The sequence below is a fragment of the Scyliorhinus torazame genome, chromosome 4 (assembly GCF_047496885.1).
Source record: "Scyliorhinus torazame isolate Kashiwa2021f chromosome 4, sScyTor2.1, whole genome shotgun sequence".
Taxonomy (NCBI): Eukaryota; Metazoa; Chordata; class Chondrichthyes; order Carcharhiniformes; family Scyliorhinidae; genus Scyliorhinus; species Scyliorhinus torazame.
Window position 1 is genome coordinate 278753328 of NC_092710.1, and position 23944 is coordinate 278777271.

Here is a 23944-nt window from a genome sequence, read left to right on the forward strand (position 1 = left end):
CAATATGGGACTGGCCAGGTTTCTGCTGCAATGTGGGACTGGCCAGGTTTCTGCTGCAATATGGGACTGGCCAGGTTCCTGCTGCAATATGGGACTGGCCAGGTTTCTGCTGCAATATGGGACTGGGCAGGTTTCTTCTGCAACATGGGACTGGCCAGGTTCCTGCTGCAATATGGGACTGGCCAGGTTTCTGCTGCAATATGGGACTGGCCAGGTTTCTGCTGCAATATGGGACTGGCCAGGTTTCTGCTGCAATATGGGATGGCCAGGTTTCTGCTGCAATATGGGACTGGCCAGGTTTCTGCTGCAATATGGGACTGGCCAGGTTTCTGCTGCAATATGGGACTGGCTAGGTTTCTGCTGCAATATGGGACTGGGCAGATTTCTGCTGCAATATGGGACTGGCCAGGTTTCTGTTGCAATGTGGGACTGGCCAGGTTTCTGCTGCAATATGGGACTGGGCAGGTTTCTGCTACAATATGGGACTGGGCAGGTTTCTGCTGCAATATGGGACTGGCCAGGTTTCTGCTGCAATATGGGACTGGCCAGGTTTCTGCTGCAATATGGGACTGGCCAGGTTCCTGTTGCAATATGGGACTGGCCAGGTTTCTGCTGCAATATGGGACTGGCCAGGTTCCTGCTGCAATATGGGACTGGGCAGGTTTCTGCTGCAATATGGGACTGGCCAGGTTTCTGCTGCAATATGGGACTGGCCAGGTTCCTGCTGCAATATGGGACTGGCCAGGTTTCTGCTGCAATATGGGACTGGGCAGGTTTCTTCTGCAACATGGGACTGGCCAGGTTCCTGCTGCAATATGGGACTGGCCAGGTTTCTGCTGCAATATGGGACTGGCCAGGTTTCTGCTGCAATGTGGGACTGGCCAGGTTTCTGCTGCAATATGGGACTGGGCAGGTTTCTGCTGCAATATGGGACTGGGCAGGTTTCTGCTGCAATATGGGACTGGCCAGGTTTCTGCTGCAATGTGGGACTGGCCAGGTTTCTTCTGCAACATGGGACTGGCCAGGTTTCTGCTGCAATATGGGACTGGCCAGGTTTCTGCTGCAATGTGGGACTGGCCAGGTTTCTGCTGCAATATGGGACTGGCCAGGTTCCTGCTGCAATATGGGACTGGCCAGGTTTCTGCTGCAACATGGGACTGGCCAGGTTTCTGCTGCAATGTGGGACTGGCCAGGTTTCTGCTGCAACATGAGACTGGGCAGGTTTCTGCTGCAATATGGGACTGGCCAGGTTTCTGCTGCAATATGGGACTGGCCAGGTTTCTGCTGCAATGTGGGACTGGCCAGGTTTCTGCTGCAATGTGGGACTGGCCAGGTTTCTGCTGCAACATGGGACTGGGCAGGTTTCTGCTGCAATATGGGACTGGCCAGGTTTCTGCTGCAATATGCGACTGGCCAGGTTTCTGCTGCAATATGGGACTGGCCAGGTTTCTGCTGCAATATGGGACTGGCCAGGTTTCTGCTGCAATGTGGGTCTGGCCAGGTTTCTGCTGCAATATGGGACTGGCCAGGTTTCTGCTGCAATATGGGACTGGCCAGGTTTCTGCTGCAACATGGGACTGGGCAGGTTTCTGCTGCAATGTGGGACTGGCCAGGTTTCTGCTGCAATATGGGACTGGCTAGGTTTCTGCTACAATATGGGACTGGGCAGGTTTCTGCTGCAATGTGGGACTGGCCAGGTTTCTGCTGCAATATGGGACTGGCTAGGTTTCTGCTACAATTTGGGACTGGGCAGGTTTCTGCTGCAATATGGGACTGGCCAGGTTTCTGCGGCAATATGGAACTGGCCAGGTTTCTGCTGCAATATGGGACTGGCCAGGTCTCTGCTGCAATATGGGACTGGCCAGGTCTCTGCTGCAATATGGGACTGGCCAGGTTTCTGCTGCAATATGGGACTGGCCAGGTTTCTGCTGCAATATGGGACTGGCCAGGTTTCTGCTGCAATATGGGACTGGCCAGGTTTCTGCTGCAATATGGGACTGGCCAGGTTTCTGCTGCTATGTGGGACTGGCCAGGTTTCTGCTGCAATGTGGGATTGGCCAGGTTTCTGCTGCAATATGGGACTGGCCAGGTTTCTGCTGCAATGTGGGATTAGCCAGGTTTCTGCTGCAATGTGGGACTGGCCAGGTTTCTGCTGCAATATGGGACTGGCCAGGTTTCTGCTGCAATGTGGGATTGGCCAGGTTTCTGCTGCAATATGGGACTGGGCAGGTTTCTGCTGCAATATGGGACTGGCCAGGTTTCTGCTGCAATGTGGGATTGGCCAGGTTTCTGCTGCAATATGCGACTGGCCAGGTTTCTGCTGCAATGTGGGATTGGCCAGGTTTCTGCTGCAATATGGGACGTGCCAGGATGCTGCTGGAACACTGGCCCTTCTTGGAGTGTGCCATCCCAGTTTTAACAATGTTGGGGAGCTGTATTCTCTCCACTAACTCCCCCCCCCGCCCATCAACCCATCCCATCCCCTTTCAGTCTGTTTCACCGACAGAAGCTGATCCTGTTCATCAACTCCTGGACAAGCAGGTCAACAAAAAATAATATCACATCGTAGGGAATTTTTCAAGCACGCCCAATGTCAGGAGCAGGCTTCTGACCAGGCACAGAGAAAGCGGGGAATGTTTATTAGCCATTCAGTGGTTAACAGTTAAGGGCTGTAGGCGAATCATTCCTGATCTACATCCACGGGAGAGATGGCTTTTAGGTGTTGTCAAATGACCGGCATTGCGGTAAACTAACACACAGGTAAAGTGTGACAAAGGATTTCACCCACCAGGAAATCACATGTCCGATCGGTATTGGTGCCAGTCAGTAGGCCGATTTGTAATTGTAGACGTAAATGGGGTGAGGAGCAAATATATTGCAGATAGCAGTTAAATCATAGACAGATGCATGGCAAGACATCTTGATAGAATAACATAATGTTTCCAAATATGTCAACAAGTTCTAGTATGAGAAGCAATAAATACCAGTGGTTAGACGGCCAGCAGGGAAATGCGTCGAAGTGATTAACACAAAAATCTTTTGGTAAATTATAAATCGAAGCCAGTCACAGTTCTTGGAAAAAAACACACACACACACCCAACAGGCTTTCGAGTGTTCATTACGATGGGAAACGAGCTTTACATATAATATAAATGCGAAATGGTTTAAATTAAAACCAGTAAACAACGCGTTTGCCGAGGATTTTTAAAGCGCTGAATGTCGAGTTGTTTAAACCAAATACTAACAAAACACTCCATCCAGATAAAAACAGAAGAAAACAGTGTTGACACTCAGAAATTTACAAACCTCACTGTATCCAATTGGCGACTCAGCCTGAAGTGCTGCAACTCGTAGGATCAATGTCAATAAAGACATTCCCAGAAGTTAACTTTGAAACGCTGTTGTAGAATCCCAAGTAATGTCCTTGTTGCACAAAACAGGTATACTAGAATTTAATTCAGCATGTCAGTTAGTATCCGAACATGTGATCAGGGTAGAAACATTTTCCTGTTTTCGCAATACATCTCCAGTTGCCTTACACCTAGGCACATAAAAGGCGATACGACTGTGGTGATTGCTGACTCTTTGCTAAAGTATTTCCAAATAAGTCTCACTGCCCAGCTCTCCTCCAACAACCCCGCAGATTTATCTGTTATAAGTATGTATTGTATATTCTCAAATAAATAACACAATTTCGTTGCCAATCATTTCCAAATCTGACAAAGCGTCGCCTGCTCCACCAACTTTCCGTTGAAGGAAATCTATCCTAACCCGTCTATTCACTCTGATGCTGATCCGGCTAAGCCGATGGCCCCCTCCTCAGTGAGTCTCTCTTCACTGACTCCGCTCTTCACTAATCCCCCTCTTCACTAACCCCCCCTCTTCACTACCCCCCCCCCCTCATTGAGACCCTCTTCACTAACCCTCCTCTTCACTGATTCCCTCTTAACCAACCCCCCTCTTCACTGACCCCTCTCTTCACTAACCCCCCTCTTTACTGACACTTTACTGACTCTTCACTAACCCCCGTCCTCACTGATTCCCTCTTCACTAACCCCCATCTTCACTGATTCCCCCTTCACTAACCCCCCTCTTCACTAACCCCCCTCTTTACTGAGTCCCTCTTCACTTAACCCCCTCTTCAATGATTCCCTCTTCTCTAAACCCCCTCTTCACTGATTCCCTCTTCACTAATCCCCCTCTTCACCGAGTCCCCCTTTACTGCCAATTCTTCACTGACCCCCCTCTTCACTAACCTCTTCCTCACTGAGTCCCTCCTCACTGACCCCCCTCCTCACTAACCGCCTCCTCTCTGACCCCCTCTTCACCAATCTCCCCTCCCCTCCTCACTGAAACGTTCCTCGCTTTTCAATGCTTGTCAAAAGGGACAGCTTACCCTGGTGCCTTTTTAAGTTAGAATAAAGCTCAAGAAAAATGACACAATTGAGTCAAATAAAAAGTACTATTGACCAGGCTAGCTTTTGTTTTGCTGTGTTTAATGCTTTGAGGAATGTATTTTCTGCCTTTGACTCTTGCACCCTCATTATTTTTTAACCAACATTTTTAACCAACATGTTTAATTTCTTGGGCCCCGCCCACCGCTCCCAGACGACATGCGGTCTGTGATATAATTGAAGCATTCGATAAATCTGAATTCGCTGGGTAGAATTAAATCACATGGATCAAAATGATCGATAATAATGAAATACCAAAAATTTAAGAAGTCAAGTTGTCAGGACTTTTCTCCTCTCTCTCCGGCTACGACGCCCCCCCCCCCCCCCCCCCGCCCATCATGTTCCTTCTTTCGTTCCCTCAGCACCTCTGGGCTCCTGTTATCCGCCAGTGCCCGCGAGTTGCAAACTCCTTCACAGTTTGACCGCGATCAACTCACCTTCCCCAGGCCTTGTGGCGAGGTTAACACCCTGGTTGCGGGCAGGCCCCGGATTGCGGCACCTGACGAAAACAAACCACCAGCAACACAACCCAGACTATGCAGAGATCTGGAGCTGGAGTAATTTTGCAGCATCAAACCAATGGACGAACGCTAACAGATGTGTTTTCCTTTCTGCCGAACAACTTGGAACGCAGCTGTATAAAATCCAAATCATTCTCAAAAAACGCCCCCCCCCCCCCCCCCCATCTCTCATATACCAGGTCATGTGCAGTTTATCAGCTACTCATGTACCCACAGCAGTCTACACCGTCAGCATAACATCTCCACTCTCCTTGTATACCTTACAAGATTCTCACGTTGGACACCGATCTGGAGAAATATGCAGCTCATTATGACGAGGGTGTGAAAGTTAACATTCGTGTTAAATGTTTCAGTTGGGGCAAAATCTGTAAATGGAAATATCATCTCGGCCCGATAGATCTATAAGAATTATCTGACTTGCAGTTTACCTTCCCTGCCCCACTCTGGAAGATGCAGAGTGAGACACACACACATTCCACGATATTCTCTGCTCTAAATTACTGTGAGTTAATCCCGTGTGCTGCCCGTGCAGTACAGTCCTTGCAATCTCAAAACTTTTAAATTCATTTACCGATTGAATCATGCGATCAGAAGGATTGTATTTGGACCCCTGTCCACCGTCGTATGTCCAGCTCAGTGACCATTCGGACCCTGATCAAACTCCCGTTGGTGGCGGTAGGTACCAGTCTCAATAAATTCCGAACCGTTAGCAGTGGGATTTCGTGAGGGGCTGTGTATGACCTGAACGTCAGGCTGACAGCCTGAGATATTTGTTTATGGGAACATTTATCCTTCATGTAAAATTGTCCCCCAAATGCACAGATATTCCTAATGTGTTCAAAGGGGAATCTATTGCACCAGGCTCAATGGAGAAAAACTTACACAATCGACTCCAGAAGTTTTCAACCAGCTCACACGGGTAGCTTCAGTTTTTTTAAAAAGTTCTTGTTGGCTCTTTTGTTGCGGGGACATTGGACAAAATAAACATACCTGGCCGTCAAGTCATTAGGGAAGAAATTTTGATTCGGCCCATCTTGTTTGAAGTGAGAAAAGGCAGTTTTTTAAAAAGGAGAAATGCTTCAGAAACGACAAGGCACTGATTTAGGAACGGCCACTCTGTAACTGTGGCTGTTTATTCTGAACCGTTTTTAGAAATTGGTAGACGCTTCGCTAATTAATAGATGCTCTCCAACCTCATATTTGTCTATATTCCAGCCCCGTGTTAATATGAGTTATTCCCGATAAAGTAGCGTTGAGAAGGAGAGCGGGATCATTTAGACGTGACAGTTGGGGGTTTCCGCGTGTAGCCTCACTGTTAGTGAATCGTCCTGTTGCATCTCTGCGCTTTTATCCCCACTGTCTGAAACGTCAAAACCACCACATAGAAACGTGAAGCAAAACATCACGAAAGCCGCAGTTTTATTTCTTCAGCTTCAACCGCAGTTAAGTCCCCAGCACGTTTTACACGGCCAAAGCCTCCTGTGCTTTAAGATGCCCTGTGAAAATGCGACCCTTCAGTGTTCCATCAATTCCTTTTCCAGTAATAAGGATCACTCCAGTCTGCCGGATCCCCTGCCGGCGTCATTAACTGTGTCCCAATGGTCCAAACACCCTTTCCAACCACAAATTGAACTTTGTACAGTTCTCATGGCCTGTTTTCTGTATTAGAACTTACAAAAATATGTATCCCATTAAGGGATCACATTTGCAATATTAGATTAATAGAATTGTGAACGCTAATGACAAGCACCCATTAAACACTGGGTGAACGCTAATGACAAGCACCCAGTAAACGCTGCAATAGTATTCCTCCGTGTTATTTCCATCGTGTTGCACTTATCTCTACAGTGTAACAATTGTAACAATTTCCCATCATTGAAAAGAAACAATTCAAAAACATTCCGATACAACTTTGATAATAAATCCCATAAAAGTAGCAAACTCTGCTCCAGTTGATCGCAGTTCTCTCCCCCTCCCCCCGCCCAGGCCGCATTGAAGCTGGGGGTTCATGTATATTGTGCCACCTACTGTTAGCATCCAGGTACCTCATCCATCCTCTTTGCTCAACACTCTGCAAGGGCAGGAAACGGAAGATTTCCTTTACGTTTCTGGCTGACGCATCGCTGATATTAAAAAGAAAGACTAATTTCGATATTATCATTAATATTTAGAGACCGTTACATCAGAAATGCGTGGTAACATTGGTTTTGACGGGGGGGGGGGAGAGGGGGGGGCAGTTTAACATCTGCCCATCAGTGAGGAAAGGACAATTGATTCTATGCATTGTGACTGGAACAGACAAAATACCGCTAGTCGAGTTTGCATTACACAAGTGGTATCTTTGTTATTTTGCCACACCGTCTTACATTTTTCGACCAATGCGATACTCTGATCACTGACTTCTTAACCTTTTTTTTGCCACTGTTTTATCAATAAAAAATGAAAATGAAAAGATACATTTTTTAACTGGGTGCTCGTTGTACTTAGCAATTGGGTGTGCGTTACCTGCACTTGAACATTTATTTTGTCTTAAGCTCTGACAGCAGCGCACAGCCTGCGACCAGTTCTGACCCCCAGTCGGAGAAGTTGCTGGAACGAAATATTTGTTCAGTATTTGTTGCGGCTCACAATTCTCAACGAATAATTCCAGTCGGATGCGGTCCCCAGATGGTGGTGTATTTTTTTTTCTGAACTTTTCTTGCACCGTGTCGGTTGAAGGCCGTGTAACAAAATATTCGAAAGATGTTGGGGTGAATATATTGTTTCATCGGCGCCAGTGGTTATACCATCTTCACCGAGCTCACCCACTGAGGCGCGGCACGTTCTCATCCACACATTCCCGCTTAGAGTGGCAGACACGTTGCAGTCTTAAGATGCAGAATTCCTGCGTGTTACTACAGCCAGTTTAACAATATTATGTTTAACACACACATATCAGTTCCTAGTTCAGCTGAAACTGACCAGTGGTGATTTCCGGATTGTGTGTGCCCACATATATTATATACTATATATCTGCAGTCACCTGTAAGGACATTTTAAACAAATAATGCGAGACTTTTATGCGAAATTTGGACAAACGATTCCATGCTTTTTGAAAAATGTACCTGCTCTTTAAAGCTTTCACACCAACTAGCTTTCAAGCACACCAGAAAGGGGCTGGTTTAGCACAGGACTAAAGAGCTGGCTTTTAAAGCAGACCAAGGCAGGCCAGCAGCACGGTTCAATTCCCGTACTAGCCTCCCCGAACAGGCGCCGGAATGTGGCGACTAGGGGCTTTTCACAGTAACTACATTTGAAGCCTACTTGTGACAATAAGTGATTTTCATTTCATTTTTTCTTTCATTTCAATTGGTTTCTTCCATTGGACAATGTATTTTGACATTTTCATTTAATGGCAATTGAGTTCTCCTCATAGAAATCCCCCAGCTACTCCTGCCGAACACACATCGGCCAAGAAAGGTTGCAAGAAAAACACCCTATTCTCAGGATAATAGTGATAACAATTGGATTATTGAATGATGGACAACGTGGGAAGTTCAATCATCGACTTGAAACATTAAATGTCATTTAACGAATTGTTATGAAGGAGAGCTCCCAATCTCCCCGCTCTTATTCCTCCCCAGTTATGTATTTACCTTTACTGGTATTTACCAATCACCACGGGGGAGGGAGTTGGGGGTGGATAATTATTTTAAATCAGTGTCAAACAAGCTAGGGAAAAAATAACGCCAACTAAATGTGGGGACCCGCGACTTGCTTATTCCCCGATAAATCAGCCATATTTTAATCTCTAACAAAGTCGCCATGAACGATAACAATTGACTGTATATTATCACTACTGTATTTGTAATGTCTGCATCCCTTGTCAGCTAGTTAATCGGATGCGCACCGGATTCGTAAACAACATGGAGCTCAGATCAAAGTCTTATTTAGTGTTCTGTCTTTAATACCCAATTATTATTTTTCAAACAGCCATCTAAAACCACTGATGACTCAACGGTAATGGCTGATCGCCAATGAGTCCAAATTGTTATCACACTCTCATAACCAGACCTGCATCTTCATTTATAATTTCAAATTTCCAACATCCTCAGTGCTTTGGTTTTGTTTTAGCCTTGAAACAGTGTTATTGTTTTAAATTAACAACACATAATCATCATTGCTCCTGCGATTCCTGGTACAGAAATGCCCGAGAACAATTGGAGAATATCCTTTGAGATCAGTCTACCGAATGATATCATTTTGGGCTATAATATTCTGGCTCACTCATTTCAATTATTTTTATATTTTCTAGATTGCATGAATAACACAAGCTGTTATCTCGGGGATTGTCTTCATTAGAAATGGTTATAATAATGTTGGTTTGTTGGTGGAAGTTAACGCTTTCTATATTTTAAACCGCTTTCGGAACTCCTGCTGCATCAACATAAAAATCCTACTTAACACATTCCCCCCTCAGTCCCCAAATCTAGCGGCGGTGAAATATTTTGGTTACCCTTTGTTTTTTTCAGTGATATGATATGAGGGGTTACTGATTTGCTCCAATGGTGAGCTACACCTAAATAACACTGAAGAAATGGACAGCGCTGAGCAATAAACTCGCCGCCCACCAGTGGTAGTGCAATTTATAAAACAAAAACTTCGAGACAAAACAGAATTCAAAAACGGACGTTCCCACACTGGAAAAGGTGACTAGACTTTGCAAAAGGGCGAGAATCCGGACCTAAACATGAATGGAGTTGTGGAAGATTCTGGAGTTGTGAGGTGCATAGTAGTAAGAAACGGAGAGCCGGTCTGGTCAGGTCATTCGCTCTGGAAATAGCTATCCCCGAATAAATCACAGATTGTTACAGCACATCTGGCCCATCTTGTCTGCACCAGCTCTCCAAACAAGCATCACGGTTTACAGACATTTCCCTTCCCTTTCCCGGCTACTGGGTATTTAATCACATATTTATAATTAACTATTATCATTATTCAAATTCATCCTTTGTGATAATCCGTATCATTGATAGCAAGGCTGTCTTTATGCACAATAGTGAATCTTTTTGATTATCACTAAAATAAACACATTAAAACGGCTAATACAAACGATATGACCGGGAAACATATTTTACGGTGCTAGTTATTTTTATGTTGAAATAAGCTTCAAATAATTTATTTGCAATTAAAATAACAAAAAAACTCGTTACTCGCAATGATTCGAAAGCAAACGAATTAAATAGTGTAATTTCCACAGTTGTAGTTTCACACTGGAAACTGGTGCTAGTATTTGGTATTGCTGTGTTAAAAAAAAGATATCGATGTATTTATTGATTGACCCACAAACGTGAAGCTACTATGCAATCGCTGCTCGTAAAGATTTGGCAGTAAAACGAAACTTAGTGCTGTAACTTAATGCTAAACTGCAAGCTCTGTGCCTATCATTGGCAAGTGTTATTTCACTATTTTGAATACACTTTTCAAATATATGCTTTTTATCACGCACGTTAAAATATACATTTCTAGTCAAATTGTTAAAGACTAGTGGAAACCGTACATTTCTGAATGTGATGTTCAACGAAAAAAGAAGGTTTGATATTATGGAACTATGTGCAGGAATTGGTAGTTAGTCTCTGTGGTGACGTAGATATATTATAAATTTCACAAGACTGAACCAAGAGATGACAAACATGGCAAATTCTCCAGTATTGGGTACATTCAGTAAAGTGCCTGTTTTGTATTTTATTGAAACTCAAAGTCATAATTTTACACAGTTTTTGTAAGCACTTGAGTTCTACAGATTGGATTGAAGTGGAACACTGACACAAAACAAGAAGCTGTTATCTATTGTCAATTTGTTATCTGAACGGTAATGGAGTTGGAATTTGAACTAGTCTCATGCTATCTTAAGAGAGATTAAGTATGGTGCTACAGTTCATTGTGTGTAGTGATGTCAGAAATCTTAACTCCTGCGATATGAGATGAAATACCTTTTTGCTCAGAAACTGAAGGGTTGGCTCCAGTGTGCCGTGCCCCTTTACATGACCTGGCTGAAACTCCAATTCTTTTGTCCAAAAGAGAATTCCGTAAGATAATTCAGCACACACATACAGCTTCTCTCCCTTTGGTGAAAATGCTTAACACATGCAGACAGGGACCCCCAAGACCGTCTGAACATTTAAATTAAGCACAGGTAAGAAGAGAAAGCTTGGGTGCCTGAGAACTACATTGCATGTGGTGTTAAGCTAAAATGGTATGAAACTATCTCACCTCCTTTAATTTGCCCCACTCACCATCACCCCAGCACCACTTCCAAGGGTCTTAAAGACGTTGTCTGGAGATAGATTTATCTCTAACTCTAGAGGTACAATGTGAAATAAATTGCCTTCCTCTGATACAGAAATAATTACACCCTCCAGTACTTGATGTCATATAATCTCTTAACCACAAGCATATTCCTTGTGAAGTTGCAACAACAGAAACACATTTTTCATGACAACATAAACAGGTAAAATGTAGAGTAATATTTTTCCAAGAGCTGAAATGATTAAACAAGGGAATGATTGTTAAAGGTATGTTTTGCTTTTGCTCACATTTATATTCTTATTAACATCAGGTCATATCAGTAAGTGCAATGACAAATTTTTGAAGTAACAGGAAATACTTGATTGACTTTTTGGAACCTCTGTCCATTCAGCTACATATTATTTCATTAATCAAATGCATTAATGCTGACAATGGAGAAATAACTACAGCAATCTGGCTACCACAGGAAGTGATTGTAAAAACAGCTTCCTGCTTGGATTATATTGCACTATCTAAATAGCAGGCACAATGAGGTTACACTATTTTTCAAAGACCATGAGATTTCCATGCTCTGGAATACCAGTAATCCAGCCAAACACTACTGAAAATCATTTTGAATGATTAAAGACAAATTCTCTATGGTTGAAAGCTGTACAGCCCAAGAAAGGTTTCATGTTCAATGTGTGAACAGTGCTGAATTACCTGGTCGCAGTGGTGTCACACCTAGCCTCAGCACCCCTCAGCTAGGGTGCAGAAATACCTGACAATGTTCTCCCACCCTTTTGCCACACACTGATTGCTGCTGGAAAGCATGTGTACGTTGAGAAGATTGAGCTTGGCAGTGATGTTTTCCACTTGAGCATGCAGGACTTAAACTGTCACTCCATTGCAGTACTGAGGATGTGGTATATTATTGGATGTGTCTGTTACATATTGGACGTTCTCCAACATCCTTTATTTTTTGTGTGCCTGATGACAGTTTCCCTAAGTATAGCAAGTCTCATGAATCAAATCATTCATTTTGTTCTCTCTTGCACCAAGTTGACATGCCTTTGCTATGACAATGAACCCAAATGTTTTAAATGGAAAACACGCAAGATGTTCAGTCCAGCTCCTGTCAATTTGATAAAGGCATGAAATGCGACCAATTTAATGCATGCCATGTTACTGACCAAATCAATTTACAATTGAAAAAGTTGCTTTATGAAACATAAAGACCATAAGAAAAAGAATGAATGGCACAATGCTTGCATGAGGGAGCTGGAATCTGATCACAAGGACATAATATACATTTTTCAGAGAAGTGCCTTTTACAGATGCAATGTATAATGTGTTTTATATTTTACGATGTATAGACCTCAAATGCTCATTGTGCCTGCTGCTACACTGAAACTTTCCATGGCCTACACCTATCTTCGATACTGTCCACCAATGGTGATCAACTAGTCAATGCAAATAAAATGATTGCATGAAAGAAATGGAGATGTAACATACATTTATGTAACACCTTTCACAACTCAAGACATCCCAAAGCCCTTTATAGCCAACTAAGTAATGCTAACCATAAAGTAAATGCAAATTGTCTGTAACCCAAGCACACATCAATGGTTTCGGACAAAATAAACCTCAGCTATATAATTCAATATAATATGGATCAAAGCACCTTTTGTGCTTCAAATCCTGAAAGATATGCTTGTTAGGTGAATTGAACATTCTGAATTCTCCCTCCGTAGACCCGAACAGGCACCGGAGTGTGGCGACTAGAGGCTTTTCACAGTAACTTCATTGCAGTGTTAATGTAAGCCTACTTGTGACACTAATAAAGATTATTATCTTAACTGATCCGAAAAAAATACTGTTTGTCATAGCCTGACTGTTCTCCTGGCTTCTATTTTATACCCAGCTATTTAAACTGTACAAAACCAAAGTCAAAGGTTCTTACCTTATTTGGATATGTCCTAAAGCAAGGTCCTATTCTTTTAAATGGATATAAAAGATCTTGTGGGACTATTGAAAAAGAATGAGTAGATCCACCAGTCGCTAAGCAACACTTCGTCCTCAACGAATACTACAAAAGAAATGCAGGTTAAGGGCCATTCATCTTATTGTTATTCATAGCAAGTTATTTGCGCAGAGTGAAGACTTTTCTTATACTTGAAAAGTAGCTAATTTTACAAAATTCAGTGGATAATTTTGACAAAATCCAAATCTTCCTTTCTTGATCAAACAGTCTGCTGAAAATAAAATTTGCACTTTTTGTTGTGGGAAAAATCAACCACTTCAAGAGTCAGACTTGCTGTGTTCAAATAAATGCAGTTTTATTGTTTCACAAAGCTTCGGGAGAAAGCGTACGTACCCCACGGTACAGTAGCCAGCCTTTCTCCCGGTTTGAATGGCAGTCATTCATTTTATACTTTGGGTTCACAATGAGTCCAGATACAAAACAATTATCACCTTGTTATCTTTAAACAGCCACTTCAGGTTCACAATGAGCCCAGATACAAAACAATTATCACCTTGTTATCTTTAAACATTTTATAGATTGTACATCGCTATTCGTAAGTGTTTTGCCATTTACACATGGCCACAGTCAAAGAGGTTTTACAGGTTACAGGCAGCAGCAGGAAAGTAGTATCGATTGTCCCTTTGTTTTAGGAAATGGCCCAAGACATTCGTATTAGCATATCATTGTGTACACCTTGGCTGAAGTCAGCTTTATTCTCTGTGTCTCCATCTTGTGTGTCAGGCAGCCATCTTCTGTGCCAAGTGCCCTTTTGAACCATTTCCCACTTCACTTTTCATGATGAATAAAGCTGATTTACAGCAAATTAAATACTTTTGATAAAAGCAAATTACTGCAGATGCTGGAATCTGAAGCAAAAACAGAAAATATTGGACAATTTCAGCAGGCCTGACAGTATCTGTGGAGAGAAAAGGAAGCTAACATTTCGAGACTAGATAACTCTTTGTCAAAGCTTTGCGAAAGTATTTTTGAAGTGTAGTCACAAACAGCAACTAATTTGCACACAGTAAGTTCCCACAAGCAGTAGCATTGCTGGATGATCTGTTTTTAAATGAATGTTGTTTGAAGCATTGTCATCAAACAGCAAGATGAATTTCCTGTCCTATTCTGAATAGTGTCAGAGGATCATTTACCTCCATCTAATACCTAAGGCAGGACCTTAGCTTAACATCTCGCCAAAAGACAGCACCTTCAGTAGAGTGCAGCACTCCCTCAATACTATACTGGCGTGTCTGCCTAGATTAGGCCCTCACTTTTTTGAAGTGGGGTTTGAACCCACAATTTTTCAACTCAGAGGCACACATGCTGACAACTGAGCCAAGCTCACAGTCTAAACTCAGACATGACGAATGGGCACTGCGCCGCCGTGCTGGAAGACTGTTGGCATATCCTAGCATGAAAAAAGTGACTTTGGAAGAGGAGATGAGAAATTTGGGAGAAAAAGAACAAAAGGCATTGATGAATACTCCCCAATGCATACAGTGCTGATTTACATGTTTCTTGCCAATTAATTCTTGTGCGTATTATGAAGTCACCAAGTCATGTTTGAATGCACAAAAGCTAGGTGGTAGACAGCCTTGAGTGTATCCCTGAAAGGTGCTATGGAGGAAATCCATTACCTCCTCTAAGCCTTGAAGGCACTTATACGGAAGAAGTAATCAGTATCAGAAAAAAAAGCTACAGCAGGATGTGATCTGGGGTGAAACAGGCCTGTTTTAAGCCTTATTCACACCCACTGCTGAGGAAACAGTCTAATAAAACGCTTCTTTTAATCTAACTGATGCAGCTGATTTACAATTTATGACCATTTTAATTTGACTAATGGAGTTTACTGATTTAGACAAGAATACTGCCATGTGTTAAAGACCCCATGTGTACTAAAATGGATTGGAACATCTAAGCTTGCAAAAGGATATTGGTATTTTGCTTCAAACACCAGAATAAATCACAGCTCGCTTTCTGTAATTATCAGGAATAACCACTGTAAATCTGATAAATAGAATTAGCACTTGTTACTTACTTTTAACTGGGGTTTTAAAAAGAAAATCACCTTTCCTCTTCTTGTCAATTGTTGCAACCCAGGCAAGCCGGGCCAAAGATTTATACAACCTCATAAGCATTTTCATGCTAAAGCATCCTCAGTCACAAGTGGGAGAATGACTTTATGTCCGAAGGTGCGCATTAAAGGCCCAGGATAACTTTCTTGCCTCAGAAGATGATGCCGATTTAAGTCGGGGCCTGTCCGCATGGCAGTTACTAATTCAGTGTTGTGTTGAATTTGCAGCTGTTCCCCATTAAAATGCACCATGGAAACACATATTTATTTTCTGCACTACTTTAATCATGAGCAAAAACACACACTTCACATTGTCAGCTTGAAAGCAGCTGCAAGGCACAGAATGCTCAGCATGATTCAACTTCCTTGCTGGATTTCTCTCCCCTTTTACAGCACGGAACACGTGGGTAGTAATTTAATACAGTCTGAGTTTGTCCCAGTTTATGGATTAGGTAATAGAGCAACAGGGTTTAGCAAAAACAAAATAGTTCAAATTCCATAGACCTAAGCTGAATGTGAGCTGTCAAAGCAAAAAAAGGGATAGCAGCATGCCTTCCAATGAGCTTAGATGAGTGCTGATTATATTCAGGTAGGTGTCCTTTGCAATGGCTCAGTTGACAACTCGCAAAACACATTGTACACAATGATAAGTAAAATGAAGTTTATGTCCCTCTTCAGCCACCTCTTGTGACCAGAGACAAGGTACAGTGCATTCTTGTGTCTTGTACGATCATATCTTTAAGAGCTAGCGAAAACTTTCATTGGGTACATGGCATGCTGTTTGATTGGACGTCCCTACCAGAGAAAGGCTATCACTCATGTGTGACGTTAGTTCTGGATCATTCGGCTTCCTATTAGAAAGAGATTTACCATTCCACCTTTTTATTATCTTATAGTTCAAATTTACTTTGGAGTTAATGCTAATGATTAACCTTGAACTTTTATCTGACACCTTGTTCACCTGACTTGCAGTTGGATCAAGGTTCCTTTGGGAATCCAGTGGATATGAGTAAATTAAGCAATGTGAGGAAGATGGTGCGTGCCAAAATATTTATTGAAAGAGTTTCTAAAAAGTATTTTAAAGTATTTAAAAACCTCCCATTTTGCAGTATGAAATCTGAAGCGGGGCAAAAGAAATTACGTACACTGAAACCCTCCTTGTCTTTTGTAACATTGCTGTTTAATATAATTCCTGGAACTGAGATGCACTTCCGTTGAGAATTAAGATCAAATTGTGTGCTCAAGCAACTCATGGCGTCGATCACTTTTCCCACTACTGATGTCAAGCTTGATGGCATGGCAGCACAGTGGTTAGCACTGTTGCTTCACAGGGTCCCAGGTTCAATTCCTGGCTTGGGTCACTGTCTGTGCAGAGTCTGCGCGTTCTCCCCATGTTTGCGTGGGTTTCCTCCGGGTGCTCCAGTTTCCTTCCACAGTCCAAAGATGTGCTGTTAGGTGAATTGGACATTTTGAATTCTCCCTCAGTGTACCCGAACAGGCACTGGAGTGTGGCGACTAGGGGATTTTCACAGTAACTTCAATGGAGTGTTAATGTAAGCCTACTTGTGACGCTAATAAAGATTATTTGAAAAAAAGCTGAGTCTGTAGTTTCCTGGGTTATCCTTTCCCCTTTCTTAAACAACGGTGTCATATATACAATCCTCCTGTCCCCCGGGAGTAGTCCTGTGTTCAGAAAGGCCTGGAAATTTTCTGTTACGGCTCCGTAATGTGCTCCTGTACCTCTCTCCGCAATATAGGATGCATCTCATCTGGGCCTGGCAACCTCTCTACCTGGAGTGCTGCCAGCTTTTTGAGCACCTTTTCTTTATCTATCACTATACTGCTCAGTTGCTCATCACCCACACTTTCAACTGGGCCATTGTCACCATCTTCCAATTTGGTAAAGACCAAAGCAAAGTACTCATTTAGTACTCCATTTCAGTGAGCAGTTTACCCTGCTTGTCCCTTATGGGCCCCACTCTATCCTTCACTAATCTTTTAACATTAATGTGCTTGAAGAACATTTTGCTATTTGTTTTAGCACAGCCTTCAATCCTTTCCTCATGTCTCCTCTTAGCCTTCTTTATTACAGCCTTAGTCTCTCTCCTGCATTTGAGATACTCTTCCTGATTTCTATTGTTATTATTATTCCGGCATACATCATATGCCTCTTTTTCTTCCGTATTTTATTACCAATATCCTTAGTCATCCAGGATATTCTAGCTTTGGATATCACGTATTATTTCTCATGGGTACATACCTAGCTTGCACCTATTCATCTCTCCTTTGAAAGTCTCCCATTTTTCATCCACTGTTTAATCCACCAAAATGCGTTTCCAATCAATCTGCTCCAGTTCTACTTTTAGTCCCCTAAAACTTGCCCTTTTTGAGTCTGGGACTGGGACATAATCCATGACTGATTTTTATTTTTTCCCAACTTAATGTTGAATCATATTATATTATGATCGCTACTTCCTAACGGCTCCCCCACTCTGACATTCTCCACTTGCTCTGCCTCATTTCCTAGGACCAGATCCAGCACAGCCTGCTCCCTGGTAGGAATGGAAATGTACTGTTCCAGAAAGGTTTCCTGCGCACACTGCAGGACTTTTGCCCCTTCTGTGCCCCACACTCTACTCATTTCCGAGTCTACCTTAGGGTAATTGAAATCTCCATCTATCACAACCCTACTTGCCCTGCAAGTTTCCTTAATCTGATGCTCTCTTCCACTTCCACCCCACTATTTGGAGATCTACAGTACAGGCCACCGCTCCCTTCCTGTTTCTCAACTCCAACCATATAGATTCTAATTCAGGAACTGCATCTCATTCAAGAGCTATGATACTATCTTTGACCAAGACTGCTACTCTCCCTCCCTTTTTACCCACCCTGTTCCTACTAAAAACACATTTAGTTGTTAGTTGCCCCAATTTCATGTAATACTAGCCATATTGGCACAGTGGCAGAGTGGTTAGCACTGCTACCTCACAGCGTCCTGGTTCGGTTCCAGCCTTGGGTGACCTACTGTGTGGATTTTCTCACCATATCTGCATGGGTTTCCTCTGGGTGCTCCGGTTTCCTCCCACAGTCCAAAAGTGTACAGTTAGGTGGATTAGCCATGATAAAATTGACCCTTTGTGTCAAAAGCTGTGCAGGTTAGTTGGGGTTATTGGGATGAGGTGGGGGAGTTGGCCTAGGTGGGGTGGTCTTTCAGAGGGTCAGTGCAGACTAGATGTGATGAATGGCTTCCTTCTGCACTGTAGGAATTCTATGGTATTTATCTTGTTTGGTTATTACTTAGTATGTGAAAAGACAGTTGTTTCATATATTATATTTTTATATATTAAGGGGCTGGTTTAGCACAGGGCTAAATCGCTGGCTTTGAAAGCAGACCATGGCAGGCCACAACGTTCAATTCCCGTACCAGCCTCCCCGGACAGGCACCGGAATTTGAAGTCTATTTGTGACAATAAGCGATTTTACTTAATTTCATTTCATTTTCTTGGGGGTGTTGTAGGTTGTTAGTGCATTTGTTGCTGAGTCATAGTCACTTTGCTCAGGCATAAGTATCTTGAAAATATCTTCCAATTCTTCACCTCCATGATCGAGAAAACAGAAGAACAGCCATTTTCCTTTTGTCTTCTGTGATTGTGAAACCTGGCATCGCACCTTCAAACTATCACAGCCAATTCTGCAAACGAGGGAATACAGATGATGGTCCCGAATACACATCAAAACAAGATAGATTGTGAATAGGCAATGCCATCTTGATCAGCAATGTAGTGATCGTGTGTGGTCAACGATCCAGGATCTTGTTCCTTTCAAAAATAAGCTTCCCGTAATGATCTTCTCTTTTGATTGGATGGTATTTTTGAGGTTAGTGTGTGTATAGACATCGTGCAGGCCTTCCTCTTGCTAATCCAGAACTGGAGTGCCTCGTGTGTGTCTAACAACAGGCTACAACCTCAGTGTGTTCCCTCAATCTCCAACTTAAAATGCTGTCTGCAGAAAGTTGCGAAGAAACAATAAGATTCAGTAAGAAGCATTCAGAATCACAACTGCACATACTGTTAAAGCATGGATTCATTTATTCTCCTTCTAGACTCCCTCTGCTGGTACATGACTGACCTGTTACAAATTCTGTTTTTAATTGCAAGTGGCTGGCCAATTGCAGCAAGATGCCTTGGAGATGATTGACTCAAAAGTGACTGAGCAGTTAGCACATGATTTTTATCCAAACATTTTATTATTTATCATAGAGGGTGAGAGTAACAGCCAAGATTACTGTTTTTGCCAGCATTTCAAAAATTCTACAGAAATAACAACAGTGACTGCAAAGCATCTTAATGATATCCTTAGGGTGCAAAAGAAGGTCTCCTTGTCTTTCACGGCAAAAGATAATATTAATCTCTTTGCAATAGAACTCACTATAATAAAATACCATCTTAATGGATTGAACAAACAACAACTATTTTATATTTTAGGAAGCAAACATTATTTATTAATAATATTTATAATATTCCTAACTTTCAAAGTCAGAGTTTAGAAAAATACAGTTGGAAATTCATTTTATACTTTGGTATCTGGTGTTTTCATAAACCAACTATAAATGCTGCTTTTAATAGTTCATATTAACTTTGTGAAACTTCACTGGTGTGAAATATGATTAAATGTGTCACACATTAAATTGTTTTGACAATTTTCTCTTCTCATGTGTTTTACGATTTCATGTTCTTGCACCAATATGTTTAACCTTCTTTCGAATGCTTTATTCTGCTGCGTCTTAGAAATTCAAGGGGGTAAGGGTGTAAATGTAAGGGTGGCAACTTAGAAAAATTCACCCAGAATATGAAAAAAAGGTGGGAACAAGCTGAAGGCTGAACTGTATGGAGAGTCCAGTTGCCAGATGGGGTGGGGATCTTATAATAGGGGCAAGGTCTGATAAAAACTGGAATTTATTTTGAGAAAATCCTGACAATTTATTCAGGATAGCACACATTGAGGTAAATAGTAAAAGCAAAGTCACCGTAGTCGCCGATGACCATCAGCTGCTTTCTCCTTTGAGGGGAAGAGCTGACTAGTGGTGATTTAACCTGAGGATCATCAGACCTCAGGCAAAGTTGAAAAGGCAGAGCCTTCATAAACAACCTCAGCTGGTTTAGGGCTTGAACCCACGCTGTTGACCTCACTCTGCATCACAAACCAGCTATCCAGCCAACTGAGCTAAACTGGCCAGAGACTCATTATGGAGATGTGACTGCAGGATGACAAGGATTGGGTTCTGAATATTGAGAGGTGTATGACATTGAAGAAGAATAGGAAGCGAGAAGGTTGAGCGGTAACGTGGTTAATCAAGGATGGCTTTGGTACAATAGTTAGAGATTACCTTCTTTCAGGAAATCAGAATGTGGAATCAGTTTTGGTGGAGATGAGGAATAATAGGGGAAAAAGTCATGAGTGGGAGTGGTCAGCAGGCCCCCTAACTGTAACCACATTGTAAGACAAAGTGTACAAGAAAAAATATAGGGTACTTGTAATAAAAGGACAGCAATAATCGTGGCTGATTTTAATCTACATATGAATTGGAAAAATCAGATTGGTTGTAGCATCCTGGATGAGTATATCATAGCATTCGAGATAGTTTGTTAGAGCAGCACATTCTAGAATCAATCAGCGAGCAGGTTATATTAGACTTGGTATTGTGTTATGTGACAGGATTAATTAATGACCTTAGAGCAAAAGCACCCATAGGTAGCAGCACCCAAAATATAATTGAATTTTGCATCCAGTTTGAAAGGAAGAAGAGTGGATCGAAGATTTGTATTTTAAACTTAAATAACAATGTGGGCATGAAAGTTGAGCTATCTGAGGTGATCTGGGTATAAGGCTAGAGGATAGATCAATAGAGAAGAAGTGGCAGATTTCTAAGGGGATATTTCAGAATACTCAAATAAGTATATTCCTACTATAAAGAGAAAGTCTGGGAAGAGGACTCACCATCTATGAATTTCCTAAAGGAGTTAAGGAATGCATCAAACTTAAGGAAAAAACATAATTGCACAAAGATGAGTGGCAGGTCAGATGATTGGTCAGAATATAATGAATGGCAGAAAATAACTAAAAGATTAATCAGGAGAAAGAAATTAGAGTATGAGAGGAAGCTAGCTGGATATGTAAAAACAGAAATCAAGTGTTTCTACAGGTATTTAAAAAGTAAAAGAGTAAGGAAACACTAAAAACATCTTCCCCTTATCTCCCCCCCCTCCCCCCCATCAGCATTCCGCAAGGACCACAATTCTCTCCGTGATACCATGGTGCACTTCTCCATCTCCCCAACCCTTCAACCACTTCCCACAGCACCTTTCAATACAATTACTGAAGGTGCAACACATGCTCCTTTACCTCCTCCCTCCTGACTGTCTGTGGCCCCAAACACTTCTTTCAGGTGATACTTGCAACTCCTTCAATTTGGTATGCTATATTCGCTGTTCCCAATGCCATCTACTCTACATTGGGGAGACTAAAGGCATACTGGGTCACCACTTTGCGGAAACCTTCCTTCCATCTGCAAACATGATCCTGACCGTCTGGCTGCTTGGCATTTCAAAACAGCGATATGCTGTCATGCCCATATGTTTGTCCTCAGCCTGCTGCAATGCAATGCCCCAGGGAAGCCAAGCGTAAACTGGAAGAATCTTCCGATTCGGCATGTTACTGCCCTCAGGACTCAACATTAAGTTCTGCAACTTCAGACTGAACTTTCCCCTCCATCTTGACTCTCCCCTTTTGTTATCTGTTGTTTGGTTCCACTGGCTTGTCCCAACACAACCCTTCCTCCCTCACATGGCCACCATCCCTTTTTGTTCAGTTTTGCTCCCACTGAGCACTGACCTCTGCTCTACAATTAACACATTCTTCTATCCTACCTTTGCCACTATTGACACTCTTCAGTCCCTAATGGCACCATTAACAGCTCCTTTGTCACATGTCAAAGACGTATTTGTCAATCTCTCCTTAACATTGGCCTATCAGTGACTTTCCATTCTGCCCCAGCCCCTCTCCAAGTACATAATTCACCACATTTCTATCCCTTTTCAGTTCTGTAGAAGGGTTATATGGACTTGAAACATTAACTGTGTTTATCTCTCCACAGATGCTGCCAGACCTGCTGAGTTTATCCAGCATTTTCTGTTTTTATTTCAGATTTCCAGCATCCACAGTATATTTCTTCTATTGAAGTAAAATGAGTGTTGGTCCTCCAGAGAGAGACAATGGGAAATTAATAGTAGATAATAACAAAATGGCAGATGAACTGAACAAAGATTTTGCTTTTGCTATAGAAGATAGAAAAACATTCCACTAATATTCGTAAATCAGGAGGTGGAGGGAAGAGAGGAACTTGATGAAATAACACTCACTAAGGAAGTGGTACTGAGCAAACTGATGGAGCTACAGGCTGACAAATCTCTGGGTCCTGATGGACTTCATCCTCGGGTCTAAAAAGTGGTGGCCAATGAGGTAGTAGATGCGTTGAAGTTAATTTTCCAAAATTCACTAGATTCTTGAAAGGTTCCATCAAGCTGGAAAGTAGCAAATATAACTCCTCTATTCAAGAAGGGATAGAGGAAGAAAACAGGAAACTGTGGGCCAGTCAACGTCATTGAGAAGGTGTTAGAATCAACCATTAAGGAGGTTAAAGCTGAGAAACGCAATGTTATTGGGAAAAGTCAGCATGGTTTTGTAAAAGGGAAATCATGGGCTGGATTCTCCGATTTGGAGACTATGTCCTGATGCCAGTGTGGGAATGCTGGCGTTTTACGACCGAAAAATCAGCGCAGAATGGCCACCGATCCTCCGTCTGGTGGGGGAGCTAGCAGACACACAGCGTAGACCCCCCGACACTATCGGCTGATACAGCCGGAGAACTGCCGGGTCCATGGTTGTGCATGCGCACGGTAGCGGCCTGCAGCGGCCAAGCTGTGCAACATGGCGCCGGCCTTGTGTGACCCAAGCTGCCAAATAGTACCCCCCCTTTGGCCAGGCTCGCCAACCCCGGGCCACCCGCCAAGTGCCCCAAGCCCCTGCCAAAGCACCCCTGCCCGTGGATCGGCTCTCCCCAACTGTGGCGGTGCTGGACTCAGTCCGCAGCCGCTACGCCGAGTTCCTGAAATAAATAGCATGAGAGACATACGCCGTCGGGAATTCGGCCGGTCGGGGGCGGAGCATTGGGGGGAGGGCCTCAGGTCACGTCCTGAGGCCATCCATACGGCGTGAAGCGTACTCCTAGAGTACGCTGTTTTGGAGAGGGCGGAGCATCGCAAAAGCGGCATCGCCCCGATTTCGGCACCAACGTGGATTCTCTGGCCGATCGGCGAATGCAATTTCGTCGTCAGATACCGGAGAATCCCATTCCCTGTTTCACCAATTTATTGGAGTTCTGAGAAGGAGTAACATGCCCAGTGGATAAAGGGGAGCCTGTATATGTACTTGGATCTTCAGAAGGGATTTGACGAAGTGCCACATCCATGATAAGTAGAAAAATATGTTGTGAAGAGGCCATACGGAGATTACAGATAGAGGTTGAGTGAGCGAGTAAAAATC

The 23944-nt window shown here is 42.8% G+C and overlaps 1 protein-coding gene across 2 annotated transcripts in view; it reads right to left on the reverse strand.

The window, feature by feature from the left end:
* tbx18 (T-box transcription factor 18) overlaps window positions 1-5579 on the reverse strand; it is a 30564-nt gene extending 24985 nt beyond the window's left edge. Inside the window, exons 1-2 of one of the 2 annotated variants that reach the window (XM_072499830.1) lie at window positions 5548-5579; window positions 3308-3446 (exon numbers count right to left, since the gene is read on the reverse strand). The gene's annotated coding sequence lies outside the window, so the exon portion shown is untranslated. Of the gene's footprint in view, window positions 1-3307; window positions 3447-4892; window positions 5062-5547 lie in introns of those variants that run through there. The other variant, XM_072499829.1, reaches the window with a different exon arrangement.
* Between the last annotated feature and the right edge of the window lie 18365 nt (window positions 5580-23944).